The sequence below is a fragment of the Crotalus tigris genome, unplaced genomic scaffold (assembly GCF_016545835.1).
Source record: "Crotalus tigris isolate CLP2741 ecotype Arizona unplaced genomic scaffold, ASM1654583v1 scf7180000017551.9496454, whole genome shotgun sequence".
Taxonomy (NCBI): Eukaryota; Metazoa; Chordata; class Lepidosauria; order Squamata; family Viperidae; genus Crotalus; species Crotalus tigris.
The window spans coordinates 4,756,817-4,772,846 of record NW_024096469.1 but is presented as its reverse complement, the minus strand read 5'-3'; the positions used below and the strand labels follow the sequence as shown (position 1 = coordinate 4,772,846).

The 16,030-nt window shown below is 39.7% G+C and overlaps 1 protein-coding gene across 3 annotated transcripts in view; it reads left to right on the top strand.

Moving 5' to 3' along the window:
• Nucleotides 1-16,030, top strand: part of ASPSCR1 (ASPSCR1 tether for SLC2A4, UBX domain containing) — a 94,175-nt gene that overhangs the window by 59,560 nt on the left and 18,585 nt on the right. The window lies entirely within an intron of this gene.

Below are 16,030 nucleotides of genomic sequence, written 5' to 3'. Positions count from 1 at the left end.
AGGATCAAGATTTTTAAATAATTAGAAGGTATTGGATTCAGCTATTTCTAATGCTATACAGTAATGTATTTAACAGTTTCTCTCCAGCAAAATGAATCTTTCAGGATGCAGCAAGGAGAAAGATACCTAAGGTGGATTTCTAAGAACTAAAACTCCTTTGTAAATTTGAGCATTATTGTGATACGAAGTTTAGAACAGAACAGAATAGAATAGAGTAACAGAGTTGGAAGAGACCTTGGAGGTCATCTAGTCCAACCCCCTGCTCAAGCAGGAAACCCTATATCATTTCAGACAAATGGTTGTCCAATCTCTTCTTAAAAACTTCCAGTGTTGGAGTATTCACAACTTCTGGAGGCAAGTTGTTCCACTGATTAATTGTTCTAACTGTCAGGAAATTTCTTCATAGTACTAAGTTGCTTCGCTCCTTGATTAGTTGCCATCCATTGCTTCTTGTCCTGCCTTCAGGTGCTTTGGAGAATAGATTGACCCCCCCCCTCTTTGTAGCAACGCCTTGAAATATTGGAACACTGCTATCATGTCGCCTCTACTCCTTCTTTTCATTAAACTAGACATACCCAATTCCAGCAACCGTTCTTTATATGTTTTAGCCTCCAGTCCCCCAGTCATCTTTGTTGCTCTTCTCTGTACTCTTTCTAGAGTCTCAACATCATTTTTACAATGTGGTGATCAAAACTGGCCTTACCAAGGCATTATAAAGTGGTATTAACACTTCACGTGATCTTGATTCTATCCCTCTGTTAATGCAGCCTAGCATTGTGTTGGCTTTTTTGGCAGCTGCAGCACACTGCTGGCTCATATTTAAGTGATTGTCCACTAGGATTCCGAGGTCCCTCTCACAGTTACTACTATTGAGCAAGATACTGTCTATACTGTACCTGTGCATTTGGTTTTTCTTGCCTAAAAGTAGAACTTTACTTTTTTCACCATAAGTTAAGTTGTTTTTATCTTCTATTAGTTCCTTTAAAACTACAGTACTGTTTCCTTTGAGCAAGACAATATTGTCCTTCCTTATATTGAGTAGCACATTTTTGCTACATATGTCCCACATGACAAACAGAATAGCCTTTGATTTAGTCAATCTTCCATGTTTGCCATGACATTGTTTAATAATTGTCCCATAATTATTTGTAAAACAATCCAAAGTTTTAAGCCTGTCTCCTAGTTCTTAAAAGAATGTGGGAAACATTATCTCTCTGTAGAGCCACTGATTGGTAAATAATGAATATGTTGGTCTATCCTCTGCCTGCAAGCATTTGTATCTTGTTCTTATTTGGGCACATTAACTGCCCATACTTATTACTCAACTCAACTGTCTTGTGATATTACAGTCCAAGTTATTTTTAGGCTATATGACTACTGCTTTGCAAAGTGCATGGGGTATTAAGTGAGAGAAAACAATTCAAGTTTCATTCTAATCTTTCTGTTCTTAAGAAAAATATGGTGTTAATATGGACAGATGGTTTGAATATGTACCCTGAACAGATTTTGTTCTTCTCATTTGCCTTGCTTTTTGGAAATGAATATGTCTGTACCAAATTATGCCAATTTTCTTATGCTTATTTCTTTTATTCTATTTTAAACATGATGGTCTTATTACTATTCTGTGTTTTATATTTTGTATTCTGATATGGCCTACTGCAGGGATGTCAACCTGCTGGCCCGTAAGCCAGTTGCATTATACGGAGGCCACGCCCACCCCAGCTCCAGCAATGCAAAAAAAGTTGCGATACATCGCGACACGTCACATGATGTGGCGAGTTTGACGCCCGTGGCCTAATGACTAATCAGTCAGTACTACCACTCTCAAGGGGTTATGAAAGAAAAGTATATTCTTGTAATAGAAAAGTATTGTAGATACCGGTAGCTTAATTATCTTATCATCCTGGGTTCATTTCCCAGAATTAATAAAACAACAGCAGTAAGCCTTAGGTTATTTAAAAACTCCTATATAATCTGTCTGTTTTATATTGTAGGCATTTAGTGAGTAAGCCTTACATTGCTATCCAGGTTCTGAATTATATTTTGCATTAATTGTAGGCTTTTTACAAATCAGGCAACACGATCATGCTTGAAAGTGGTATACAAAACATGAATTGACTCTTTACTTTAGGAAGATAAAGAAAGGAGATAGGATCCCTTGCGCAACCATTACATCCCAGATGCAATGAGTTATGTTTTATTTCCTGGTATCAGTCACTGTTTCTGGTTACTATAATCCCACAGTGTTGATTATCTGTTCTGAAGATCACTAGACTGACCTTCCTCTACTTTTCCTAGTTGAGGTTAATTTGTTAACTTCTGTAAAAGTTCGTCCCTGTTGTGGGTCAACGCAGCTTGTTCTTTCTTCCCTCTCTTTCTTTTGATCTCTTAGCCCCCAGGCCTCAGAGAAGAGCATACTTTTGCCAAGTGAACAGTCTTTCTCTGTTTTAGAGGCCTGGAAAAATTGTGTTCTTGATTTTTAGCAAAGCTTGCTCTGACTAAGTTTAACTCTTTGCATAAAAGATTTTTGCATAAACTGGCTATTTTTCATAAAGGGGGTGAAATCCTAGGTGGAATGAAAAGAGACTTGCAGGATGATTTTTTATTTTTTTTTTGCATGAAAAATAGCTTAGCTGATCTGAAAATATTGCTTGCAGAATGTGATATATACCAAGAGTCACTTAGAGGTTGATAGGTTATATAGAGTGTACTAGGAATTCATTTCCATAGTCTATCTCATAGCCTCTCAGGCGGCACACTGAATTAGGAAAGGATTAGAGTTCTTCTGAAGTTGTTTATAATTGATCTTTCCAAATTCCATGACTTCTTGTGGATGAGATACAAGTGCAGCTGCTGTCAAGAGTGCTGAACGTATAAAGTCGATACTGTAGCTACTTGCATCCAAATTTGAGGCTTCGTTCCTTTTGATAAATGTGTCTAAGTGAAGATCTCTTGCCAAAAAGTTTGGGTTTCCAAAAAAAACGTATCTCTATATGAATTACCAATAGCATTTTATTTCTTGTTACAATGCTTACGTTGGCCTCTTTCCCCCTTCACTATGAAAATATGTTGAGTTTATGTTCTTTTCAGCCTTGTTACATATTTGTTGTTTCTAGGCTGTGGTTCTGTGATACGTAGACTATTTAATTCTTGATGTTGTCCCAAGGGCCTTTCTAGATGAGCAAAACAGAGAGCTGCATTTTAACCATAAGCACGATTTCCCCAAAAGTATTTCCTAAGGGTAGTACTCTACTTTTACAAACATACTACTTGTGGGTAGTTGCATGGGCAGAAAGTTTTTTCCTTGTGTTGAAGGAAAACAAAGATCTGGCTGGATGGCAACTCTAGCCCAAAAAGACTGTTTACCCTTTAGAGAATTTCATAAAACATTGCTTTATTCCTGGAAACAAGGTAGAACAGATGCAATCTTGGGTTTTAATGTCTTTGGGTTAGCTCTGTCTAGCTAGCTTATTACCCTATTAAAAATGGTGCCCTTTTTTTACACTAAAGCATAATGCAGGGACACAAACCTCAATTTCTTTTAAGAAAAAGGTAGATGACCCAATTGTTTTTATTAACTATCTACCTTAAACAATAACACGGAAGTATATTTCACATATGTGAGTAGGCCTGTGCAGATCATTCACCCTGTATCCATGTCTCAATAGTATGAAGCAACTGCAACTGTATGAAACTTTGCATAACTTGTTTTGAGCCTTTGTAGTGTAGATGCAGAGAACTGCTTTGCTCACCAGCAATGCGCCTCTTGAATTAACTCTACAATTGTAGTTATGAATACATTGTAGGGGATGCACTTTTTAATCGCAGTACAGAAGGTAGGATTCAAAGAAATACGGATTTGTTCCGTGGGTGTACAGGGGGTTCACAAAAGTGTGAAGGTCAGCTCTTTGAGGTGTAGATTGAAGAACTGTACTGGGCTGGTGGAAATCTCTCGTGTAAGCTTAATCAACGGAAGTAATAAAGATTGTATTTAGCAAATTAGGACCAAATGTGTTCTTACTGGACAATAAACAGATGGTGTAGAAAGGCCTTAAAAGTGATTTTAATACCTGAGTCTGTCTACCACTCAGATTCACTTGCAGCCTTCAACACTGGAACAAAAGGTTCTGTGCTTTTGTTTCTGAGTTACAATGTCATTGTGGTGGGGAGCAGCGAGTTCAGTGTCTTTCCCTGTAATTCTCCTCCTTCAAAGCCACTGGAGATATTTTAATTAAAAGCAGACGTGCTAGTGGCAAGATCCTGTGTGTCTTTGAACTGGGTGACTTTCCCGCTTACTGAGAAAGCAGCTCCTCCCATCTTTACTTGTTTTGTGCCATGTTGCCCACAGCTGCCACCCAATATGATCTTCGATTCTCACACATCTGTCCTGGTGGGAAGATGAAGAAATCAGAAGTTTCCATAAGAAGGCTTACTGGAAAAGAACCAAACTGGGCTTCTGATATAAAATATTGACAAAACTTTGTATCTGAAAATGGGACTTTTTCTATATTGGTTGGCTTTCTCAAATTAGAAATGGGGTGTAAACCAAATAAGGCCTGCAAACTTTAATCAGCCTTTGAACCTTTTAATCAAACAGCAACAAGAATGTCATTCACTTTTGAAGAAAATGTTAATTCATATTATTCAATGATACCATTCAACAGAAATAGCACCATTGAATATCACTGTTTTAGTGGGAGTGTGTATGTCTGTGCATTCATGAAAGAGACAGAATCTATACTTTCATGTTACAACTGTGTGGCTTTATACATAATATCCTAGCTGTTCCTGACTGCGTGTGTTTTATAACTGCCAAGCTTTTGCTGCTAGATAATGCATCTTTTTTCCCCTCTGACTTGTATCAGAACATTAATTGTCTATCCTTCTTTGAAGCCAGACATTCCTAATCTACATATACTTTGATATACATACACTTTTATCTTTGAACTTGACTTTTTGGTCAATTCCTAAGACTTGGAGAACTTCTTGCAAAATTTCTCTATAACAGGGTGCTTTCCTTTATTTCCTGTTCATTTTTTCTGCACCCGTTTTGAATGTTAGCCATCAGATTCTGGGCATATATTCCCACTCCTTGGTCCTGCTGGGTTGCCTGTTGTTCCCCATTTTATCTCCTCCTCTTTGCACCTTGATGAACTGTTTAAGAATAAGAGTATAAAGCACAATGGGGACAATTGGGCTTTTGGAGTTTATAGATTCCCGCAATGTTAGAAGTAGAATAGAATAGAGTAGTGATGGCGAACCTTTTAGAGACTAAGTGCCCAAACTGCAACCCAGAACCCACTTCTGTATCATCGGGTGCCGGGTGGGCATGGCCCATTGGGTGGGCATGGCTGCAGTGGTAACGGCAGACTGGGTGGGACTAAAAAGTTTAATCAATCAATTTCAATTTTGCGAGATCTTTTTTTTTCCAGAGAGAAATTGAAATTGATTGATTGATTAAACTTTTGCACATGGCGGCAGAGGCCTAAAGCGAAAAGGTTTTATAAAACCTAGCTGAAGGCCTAGGACTGGAGCGACAGTGCGCGTGCCCACCGAGAGGGCTCAGTGTGCCACCTGTGGCACACATGCCATAGGTTCGCCACCACAAGAATAGAGTATCATTTTTTTTTAATTTTGTTAATTAATTTTGACCAGGCAGGGTGATGAGTCTATGATGCCACCTTTGAAAATAAGCCCCTTTAAGACTACAAGACTTAATCTGGTAAGCATGCAGCCTTGGAGTTTACAAGTATCCTTGGTAAGTTTACATGTACTCATGGTGTCTCCTTCCAAATAAAATTGGGGTTTCAGCAAAAAAGACAACATATAGAATGTCAGATGTATCAGTTCCTACTGAGCATATGTAGTCATTTAAAAAAAAATCAAGATAAACAATTGTGTTATTTCTGTCAGCAAGGTGAGCTTCTTGAATTCTTTCCGCACTTTCACCAGCAATTGCTGTAGCAGGTACATTATGTTGTTTTCTGTGTAACAAAGTGAGATATGGAATACGTATGATCTATACTTTGTCCCCCAGGGACCTATCTGGATATACTATACGCATCTACAGTGCCTGTTTCTCTGCCTGTACTGTCCTTGTCTGACCCATTATTCCTCTTGTGTTGCATCTTGTCTGACCCATTACTTCTCTTGTGTGGTATGCAATATATGTTTGCACCAGGAAATATAGGACACCTACATATGCTGGATTATGTAGCCAGGAGGGAGGAAAGCTTAGAATGGAAGAATCAGCAGCTTTTTGAATCACTGCCCAACTGCTCACCTTAGGGATTCACTGAGAAGATTTATATATTCTAGATTTTTAATCTCTGCAAACCTCAGCTGGATCTGACACATTTTTGACCTCTAGTTTTTCTTTTGCCAACTTCTTCCTGTATATCAAATTTGGTCCTTGCTCTGTTTTGTTTTCAGATTTATCCTGCTGATAGACAGAGTACTAAATCCCTTTCCAATATGTCTTTCTAACATATTATGGACTGGGAGAAAATCAAAATTAACATCTTCCTCTGAAGGCTTCTGCAGTTCTAAATTTTTACATCACAGTTTGTAGTCTCCAGATTCTGTAATTACAATTACAATCAAAATTATGATGCATTCACTTTTAAATGTTTTGTCCCAGCAATCACGTGCTCTAAGTACTTCCTTTGTTCTCATTTTATTGGGTAGGAGCTGATACTGTGGTTAGTTCATTTCAAGGATGATAAAATATGTAGACTTTCCTGGAAAAAAAGAACAAAAGCTGTCATTCACTATTTTACACCAGGAGAACCTAAATAATTAAATGCTTCTTGGAGCATTCTGTATTACCTGATCTACCCAAAGAACTCTGGGAGTTTAGTTGTGCAGGAAGACATTACTAGAAAATTAGGATAAAAGAAATTGAGGTTTAGGGTGGGTCCTTGGGTAATGATTTGATGACTTAGAACAGTGGTGGTGAACCTATGGCACGGGTGCCAGAAGCGGCACTCGGAGCCCTCTCTGTGGGCACACATGCTATTGCCCCAGCCTTGCCTCCCCCCATGACCCCCTCCTCACCAGCAGCCCCCCTGGAGGAGAGTCGCCCCTGAGTGTGGCCCATGCAGAGCAGCGCAGCCAAGAACATGGCAGCCAGGCAGCGTAGACAAGAATCTGGCCTCATGCCCCATCATGCACAATTGATGGTGCAGGGCGCGGGCAGAGGGCGTGGCCACCATGGCGCTGCTGGGCTGCCTGGGCGATCTGTGGCGGGCCCTGGAGGTGATGAGTGGCTCTGCGGGCAGGTGGGGTGGGGGCAGGGCAGGGGTTGGAGCGGGGGCAGGGCCAGGTTTTGGGCACTCGGTCTCTAAAAGATTCGCCATCACTGACTTAGAAGTTTTTAAATTCCTTGTTTCTAAATCAACAGGAAAGAATCTATTCATGTATCCTTTCCTAGGCTGCTGGAAAAAGCCAGGAGAAGATTAAAGCAATTCAGAAACTTGATGTTTTGAGCAGAAATGTTGGTGGCTACTCATATTCAGAAACCCAGAAGTTAACTTTCTAGTTAGTTTTATTCCTTGCCAAACATCCAAAACCTGAACATTATCACTTTTTTGGGGAGCTATTAATTTGGGTGTCCAGTGCTACATTAAAATATTAAACACCACTGGTGTTTGCACAAAAACATTGTATATTTCAGTACCAAATATTTATCCATCCAGGGTTTTATCTATCCTTAGATCGAGTTATAGGTAGCCCTTGGCTTATGACTGCAATTTGGACCAGACATTCAGTTCTATGTCCTGACATTTGTATGTCAAGGTACCTGGGTGACCAGACCCATTTTTATGGCAGTCGTTAAGCAAGTCATGCAAATGTAAGTTTAAATCATGTGGCTGTTAAGCAAATCATGTGGTCTTAAGAGTGAGCCCATTCTCCTGAATAAGCATTTTTTCACCTCAAACTGGCAAAAATACTGGAAACTGGCAAAAACCCCTCACATATCCCAGTCATGTGACCGCAGGATGCTGCAACCAGACATAAATGTAAGCCAGATATAGCAATGAGCTTAGATGCCTTTTTGTCTTTGATATCCAGCTTGTATGACTGGCAGTTCTTATTCATATATTGCTGATTCTAAAGTATAATATCTTGACCATTATTCATATATGAGATAATTATAGTTGTTCAGCAGATTGAATATTCTTTATCACTGATTTTTTTAAAAGTTGAAATAGAAAACAATATTTTCCAATCTCTTCACCACTGTTGCTTAACAGTACAGTTCAAAAACTGCAAGAGCACTTTAACTGCACCCTTTTACAAATTCCTAAATAGATAGGGTGATATTTCAACAAATCCTGCATCTTTGTTGTTGTAGGGCCCATTTAACTTCTCTTTTCAGGACAGTGGGGTAATTACTTCCAGGGGGTAGTTTGGGCAAATCTCAGAGTAAGGAAGCAATTTGTAGTTGCTTATTTGTGAATCAAGAATCTAGTTTGGGACTGCTGCTGCTTAAATACTTGTGTGGTACAACAGGAGGGTTTTGGGTGGGTAGGGGGGAGATAATTCACATTGTTCAAGACCAGAAAAAAGTTTGATTGGGTCAAACAATTCAAGAACCACTCTTCCAAATTGTCTAGCTATAACTCAGAGATCAAATGCATTGTCATTAATATTGGGATGTGTTTTGTTCAGCTTCTCCATATATTCTCTTCTGGCTTCAGTAAATCTTTTGCCTTCTTTACCTTTTATGTGCCCATTTCTGCATTCCTTTAATTTCTGTAATTTTTGTAACAGTCTATAAATATTATATTCTTCCCATTCAATTATCTTAATTTCTTTGTATTGCTTATTTTTATTTTTTGCTTTTCTTTTGAAATAAATGTTTAGTTGGCCAAAGTTTCCTCTGTTTTCTTTTATTTTCCATCACTTACCTTTCAGCAGGAGATAGGCACTTTGTTTTCTTTTTCTTTTTTGCATTTCAGAATATTTTGCCTGCTTCGTCTTTAATATTGTCATGAATTTCAGCACAGAATTTTTCAAACACTCTTATTTTCCATAACCAATCTATTGTGTGTGCATTCTGTACCTTTAACATATCACCTTATGGAATACTCTGGAAGTTGTATTACGGGAGTTTTGATTGAAGTTCAAGCCATCAGCAGATCTTGTTTGTGATGACTTAGCAGAGCTTCTGCTCCATCTTCCTTGAGAACCTGTAATCAATTTGATGTGATCCATCCAGCTTTATCTGTCATTTAAATTATTGGATGGTATTTGTTATAAATATTTAACCTAAATGAAGGCAAATATAATGTGTCCCAAGATTCTGGAGAGAGAGAAAAGTTCCCTGAGGATGGGCTCCAACATGAGTCCGAAAGCTTGGAAGAATAAAACCTCTGGTCCTGGAGACTGACCCAGATTGGATCTTGCAATGAATATTTAAGTTTCTTGATAGAAAGATCAAACTTCCCATTAATCCACCTGCTCCATTACTTCCAATTACACTATTTCATTGAAATATGTTTCTGGTCAGTTGCTAAAAAACTGTTCAGTATCTGTTTCTTTTGCATCTGTAGTTAAAGCACATACAGTAGTGGCCAAAATTGTGGAAACCTTTTGAGAAAAGTGTACAGTAGAAATGCCACCTTTGGTTAAGTTTCCACCATTTTTTCCTCTAATTTCTTTATAACTGTAGCCTCGTTCACTTAATAATACTATTTTACATCGCCTTGTGGGCAACCAGTCAACTCTTTGCACCATTACTTTAATTTTTATTACGTTTTTACAAGCTCACTAAATGAAAGAACACAAAAAACCCAACCAACTTGATAGCGATCACATAACACACTGACAAATGTCCTCCTCTCAACTTCAATACATGACATCAATAACTGAATCCTACTGTGATCTGATTGACTCATTGCCAAAACAAGATGACACCTGATTGGCTCTCTAAATACTCATGTTCATTGGCTATAATCAGATGAAGGAAAGCTATCTGATATCAACCTAAGCAAGTTGTACTTCCTTTTTCTGGTTAATTGGCAATAACTTTTCAAAGAATACAGTACAGATAATTGAACAAACTATGTTGCATTACATTCCTGATTAAATTATCTTTCCATTGATATATAATTTTGTGGTATTACTAAAAAAAAGTGGTGTTATTAGCCATCAAACCTCAAAAATACACTTTTCCCAAAAGATTTCCACAATTTTGGCCACTACTGTACTTGTACCACCATAAAATTGAGTAGCATAGATTTGGATTGAAATTATGCTAGAACTTTAAGGGTTATATTTGATTAATATAATTAATAAATAGGACTACTGGGAGATCTGATGCCCCACAGATGTCAAGTGATCCATCCAGCTCCATTTCCATTTGATGAACCCTGAATACATAAACATACAACTGTTTGAAAAATTGATAAAGGTAAGGCCTGGAAGTACTGGTTGATAGCAGAATTTCTGACTTAAGTGGCTGTGTGTTTTTAATATTATATCTCTCAGTACTGAGATGGCCAAATTATTCCGTTTAGATACTGGCCCAGTCCCTGGAGGCTAGATGGGGAGAAACCAACTCCAACTTAGTCCTGTCAAGATTGCATCACTACGGAATTAGGAGTCCCCCCCCCCCAAGATCCAGGGATTTTTTTTTGTTTGTTTCTAATCTTGGATGGGATGGCACTTCCCCATTCAAAAATAGTGTGCAGTCTGGGGGTCGTTTTGTACTTAAAGAACAAATGTAGTGGTGCCAAGAAGGCTTTTGAACAGCTTTATCTAGTGTGCCAGTTATACCCTTTAAGGTGAAGGTTTGTTCTCCGAGCTTCTGGGTTGGTTTCCAAATGTTTCATTACCAGGCTAGGTAACATCTTCAGCGGCGTTTAGGCGTCTGTGTCAATGCTCTTCTATTTATAAGGGCTTCAGGTGTGGGTGTGCCAAGTGAGGGTCTTGTGATGGGGAGGTTACTTCAGGTCAGGTTCGTGGAAGGGTGAGAATTATCAGTGGGTCGGGGTGAATCATCAATGAGAGGCTGAGGATGGGTCTTGTGATGGGGAGATTACATCAGGTCAGGGTCATTGGAAGATGAACTGCTGGGGGGGGAGGGAGTTGCATGGGTTGGTTGAGGGTTGGTGCTGTCTTTGGTTTGCTGTGCGATTTGATTTGGATTCTGAGGGGTTCATAGGCTGGTTGTAATTCAATATGTCTATTGATGGAATTGCTTGTGGAGTGCCAGGCTTCTATGAACTCACGAGTGTGGCGGGCGGTAGCGTGGCCGATGATTTTAGTGTTGCTCCAATCGAACTGGTGTTGTTTAGTGTTGCTGTGGGTAGTGATTAAGGATTTGGGGTCGTAGTGTTTGACTGCTAGCCGGTGTTCATGGATCCTGGTTTTTAATTGACGTGATGTTTGCCCCACCTAGAAGTGGTTGCAATCGTTACAGTTGATTTTGTAGATAACATTGTTTCTTTCATCCCTTTGTGTCTTGTCTTTGGTTCTGGATAATTCCTGGCGTAGTGTGGCTGTGGGTTTGAGAGCTATCATTATTCTTAGGGATTGGAGAGTTCTGGCTGTCATTTCTGACACCCCTTTTGTGTATGGTAGGGTTAGTTTTTGCATGGCGGCTGGAGGTGTGGGGTGGTATGGTGTGCGGCTTGGGTGCTGTTTGTCAGAATATGAAGTTTTTGGCTTAGCCATTACAGAGAAAGATGTCAAGCAACAGTTTCTCTTCTGCTTTTTTTAGTGTTGTGGTGCTGCAGTGTGTCCTGGCCCTTCTTTTGTGTATGATGGGGTGGTTGCTGTGAAGCTGAGGATCTGGTCCTTTGTATAGGTTTGTGGTAGATGCAGGTTTCCAGTTCTCCATTGTCCAGTCTCCTTACATCGATGTGGAGAGTGGGAGTGTGTTGTCCGTTTCCTCTTCATGTGTAAATTTGATCTCAGGGAATGTGTTGTTAAGTATGTAGTGTGTTTCCTCAATTTGGGAGCATTTGATGATGACGAAGGTGTCATCAATGGAGCATGTTCAGAATTCTGATTGGATGGTGGGTAGAGCTATGGATTCAAATCGTTGCATGACTGCTTCTGCTATAAGGACTGATATGGGAGAACCTATCGGGGTACCTTGTATTTGTTTGTCCATTTTTCCATTGAACTTGAAGTATGTGTCGGTAAACCAACCATACATCACCTACTTACCAAACACCATACCCACAAAGAGGATGACACCACAGAACACTCCATGTCCACAGAAACCATCATGAAACTCCTGGATCTATGCCTCAACACATACTTCAAGTTCAATGGAAAAATGTACCTTGTATTTGTTTGTTAGAATAAGTATTTGACCCCTTCGCAAAACATGACTTAGTACTTGGTGGAAAAACCCTTGTTGGCAATCACAGAAGTCAGATGTTTTTTGTAGCTGGCCACCAAGTTTGCACACATTCTCAGAGGGATTTTGTCCCATTCCTCTTTGCAGATCCTCTCCAAGTCATTAAGGTTTCGAGGCTGACGTTTGGCAGCTCGAACCTTCAGCTCCCTCCCCAGATTTTCTGTGGGATTAAGGTCTGGAGACTGGCTAAGCCACGCCAGGACCTTAATGTGCTTCCTCTTGAGCCACTCTTTTGTTACCTTGGCTGTGTGTTTTGGGTCATTGTCATGCTGGAATACCCATCCACGACCCATTTTCAATGCTCTGGCTGCGGGAAGGAGGTTCTCACCCAAGATTTGACTGTACATGGCCCGGTCCATCTTCCCTTTGATGCAGTGAACTTGTCCTGTCCCCTTAGCAGAAAAACACCGCCCAAGCATGTTTCAACCTCCATATTTGACAGTGGGGATGGTGTTCTTGGGGTCATAGGCAGCATTCCTCCTCCAAACATGGCGAGTTGAGTTGATGCCAAAAAGCTCAATTTTGGTCTCATCTGACCACAACACTTTCACCCAGTTCTCATCTGAATCAGTCAGATGTTCACTGGCAAACTTCAGACGGGCCTGCGCATGTGCTTTCTTGAACAGGGGGAACCTTGTGGGTGCTGCAGGATTTCAGTCAGTGGAGGGATTCAGCCAGTTCGCACCACTTCGGCAGAACTGGTACCTAATTTTTTGTTGCCCAGGCCCAGAATGGACTTCTGGAAGTGGCATCCACGGTTGTTCACATATTTGAATCCTACCACTGATTTCAGTCCTTCACGGCGTAGTGTGTTACCAATTGTTTTCTTGGTGACTATGGTCCCAGCTGCCTTGAGATCATTTGACAAGATCCTCCCGTGTAGTTCTGGGCTGATTCCTCACCGTTCTCATGATCATTGAAACTCCACAAGGTGATGTCTTGCATGGAGCCCCAGACCAAGAGAGATTGATAGTTATTTTGTGTTTCTTCCATTTGCGAATAATCACACCAACTGTTGTCATCTTCTCACCAAGCTGTTTGACAAGTCTTTTAGCCCATTCCAGCCTTGTGTAGGTCTACAATCTTGTCCCTGACATCCTTGGAGAACTCTTTAGTCTTGGCCATGGTGGAGAGTTTGGAATCTGATTGATTGATTGATTGATTCTGTTGACAGGTGTCTTTTATACAGGTAACAAGCTGAGATTAGGAGCACTCCCTTTAAGAGAGTGCTCCTAATCTCAGCTCGTTACCTGTAGGGAACCAGAAATCTTGCTGATTGATAGGGGATCAATACTTATTTCACTCATTAAAATTCAAATCAATGTATAACTTTTTTGAAATGCATTTTGCTGGAATTTTTTGTTGTTATTTTGTCACACTGTTAAAATAAACCTACCATTAAAATTATAAACTGATCATTTCTTTGTCAGTGGGCAAAGGTACAAAATCAGCAGAGGATCAAATAATTTTTCCCTCACTGTAGTGATAGCCACTGTGAGCTCTCCAAAACTGAAGTTAATAAAATTATCTTTAGCATGAATCTCACTGTACCCTTTCCTGGATCAGGAGGCTCTTCAGACAGTCACTTATGCCAGAATATTGTCACTTATCTAATGCAATGTGCTCTACAGGAGTCTGCCTCTGAAGAGGACATGGAAGTTTCAACTGGTCCAGAATTCAGTGATGTGGGCAATGATGGACATGCCTTGGAATGGCCACATACCACTTCTGCTTTGCAAGCTACATTGATTGCTGTTGTGCTCTGGGTATCATTATAAAAGTGTACATGGCAGGGGGCCAGGTTATTTGAGGGATCACCTATATCCCATGGTATTTCCACTCACAGAAGAGCTGGCAGAATTGGAATGCTCAGGTCCTCTTGATTAAACAACCCTATCAGAAACCAAAAAGTGTGCCTTTTTTGTTGCAGCACCTACCTTCTGGAATCAGATTCTCCCAAGAGAATCACGTGGGTCCCACCCTGATGGTATTCCAAAAAGCATTAAAAACCCCAGAGGCCTTAAAATGGGGTGGATATGGTCCCCTTATTGGATTATGCCTTTTGTATATATATAGTATACTGTCCAGAGAGATGTTGATCTTTTATATTTTATATTGTGTTTTAAATTGTGAGACATCGAGTCATTTTGGAGTCAGGTGATGTCCCAAATCTAATGAAAGGAATAAGCTTGTGTACTCCTATATAAAGTGAAATTTGCCTCATTGATACCATTATTTGTGTAGGCTTTCAGGAGCAAGAAAGCAATTGCCGTGCATTGATGCTTTTAAATTCAGCAATCTCATTCCAGAAATCCCCTTGTTGGTGATATCTTTCGTTATCTCGAGATCACTTTGATAAGACTATTTTGATTCCCTTGCTTGTACAATCCTAGTATGTGTCTTGTTCTGTCTCCAAAGGGCTCTGTGTTGAAGTTAAAGGAAATATTAAAGATGTGCTGCAAATACTTGCTCAATTATTATTACTAATGTTTGTTTTCCTTATAAGGCGGAAGAGACCTTGAGAACTTCAGTTGTAAACTTGGTAGCCATGGAGAAATAGAACACTTAAGTTGTGGGATAAAAGAAAATTAGATGAATATGAGCTTAAAAATAAAGAGGCTATATTTGAAGTGAACATCCTGTTGTATGTGTGTGTTTACAGCAGGACAAATGTGCAGACTGGCAGCAACATGAAGTTTTTGAAAGTTATAAAGACTTCAAGGCATTGGCTTTGATATTTTGTTATGGCTGTTTGTGCTGGCTGCATTACCCCCATGGCCCATGAATTATTTTAAAATGTTCTTCAGGGCAGAACTGATCAACTGCAGACTTCACTGTTGCAGAATTCTCGCCAAGCTCCAGCTGGTTTATGTACTTGTTCTAAGTTAACTGGACTTTTCAGATATGTTTTCCCTTCCTCCTCCTTACGTGTGCTCCGCTGCAGGAACATATATAGGCATCATTCATAGGACTAGAGTAGACTAGTTTGGCAAATTTCTAAAATATGTGCTGGGAATTTGTGCTGAGAATAAAAGTAGGGTATCTCAGAGTTTGGACAAAGACTGAACGCAGCTGCAGTTTCATCATCAAAAGAACTAAAAAGACCTCAAATGTTTCCTTCTTGTTTTCTTCTGATAGCAAATTGTAAAAGGGTTATGCAGGGTGAAATCTGTTGCTGGGACCATATTTATTAAAATGCTTTTTGAAGCAAAAACAAAAACAACTTCCAGATTGACTGTTTATTAATGTCTTTCTGTTGTGAAGCACAAGGCATGTAAATGTGGTTCAGTTCAGACCCAATGATTTCAGAGCCAAGCCTGTTTAATTAGTAAGAAGGAAAATACAGGTCCAGCAATCATTCTGATTGCTGCATATATCCAATTTGTCCAACTCTTGTTTCTTTGAGACACCCTTGGTTCAAAGAATTTGGGCTTCTTCTCCTTTCAGATATCAATCATTTTAGTTTCTAGCACACACTTTAGTGTTGATTCTTAGCACATAGATAGACCTCCCACGAGATAATTAATCCCAAACGTGACCCTTTACATCTCCCAACAATGTACTCACTGCTGTTGTAATGAAATACATCCACTTTTCTGCTAGTTGTCTTCTTCATCTCTGTTCTTCCATCTTTTCCAGCATTATGGACTTCTT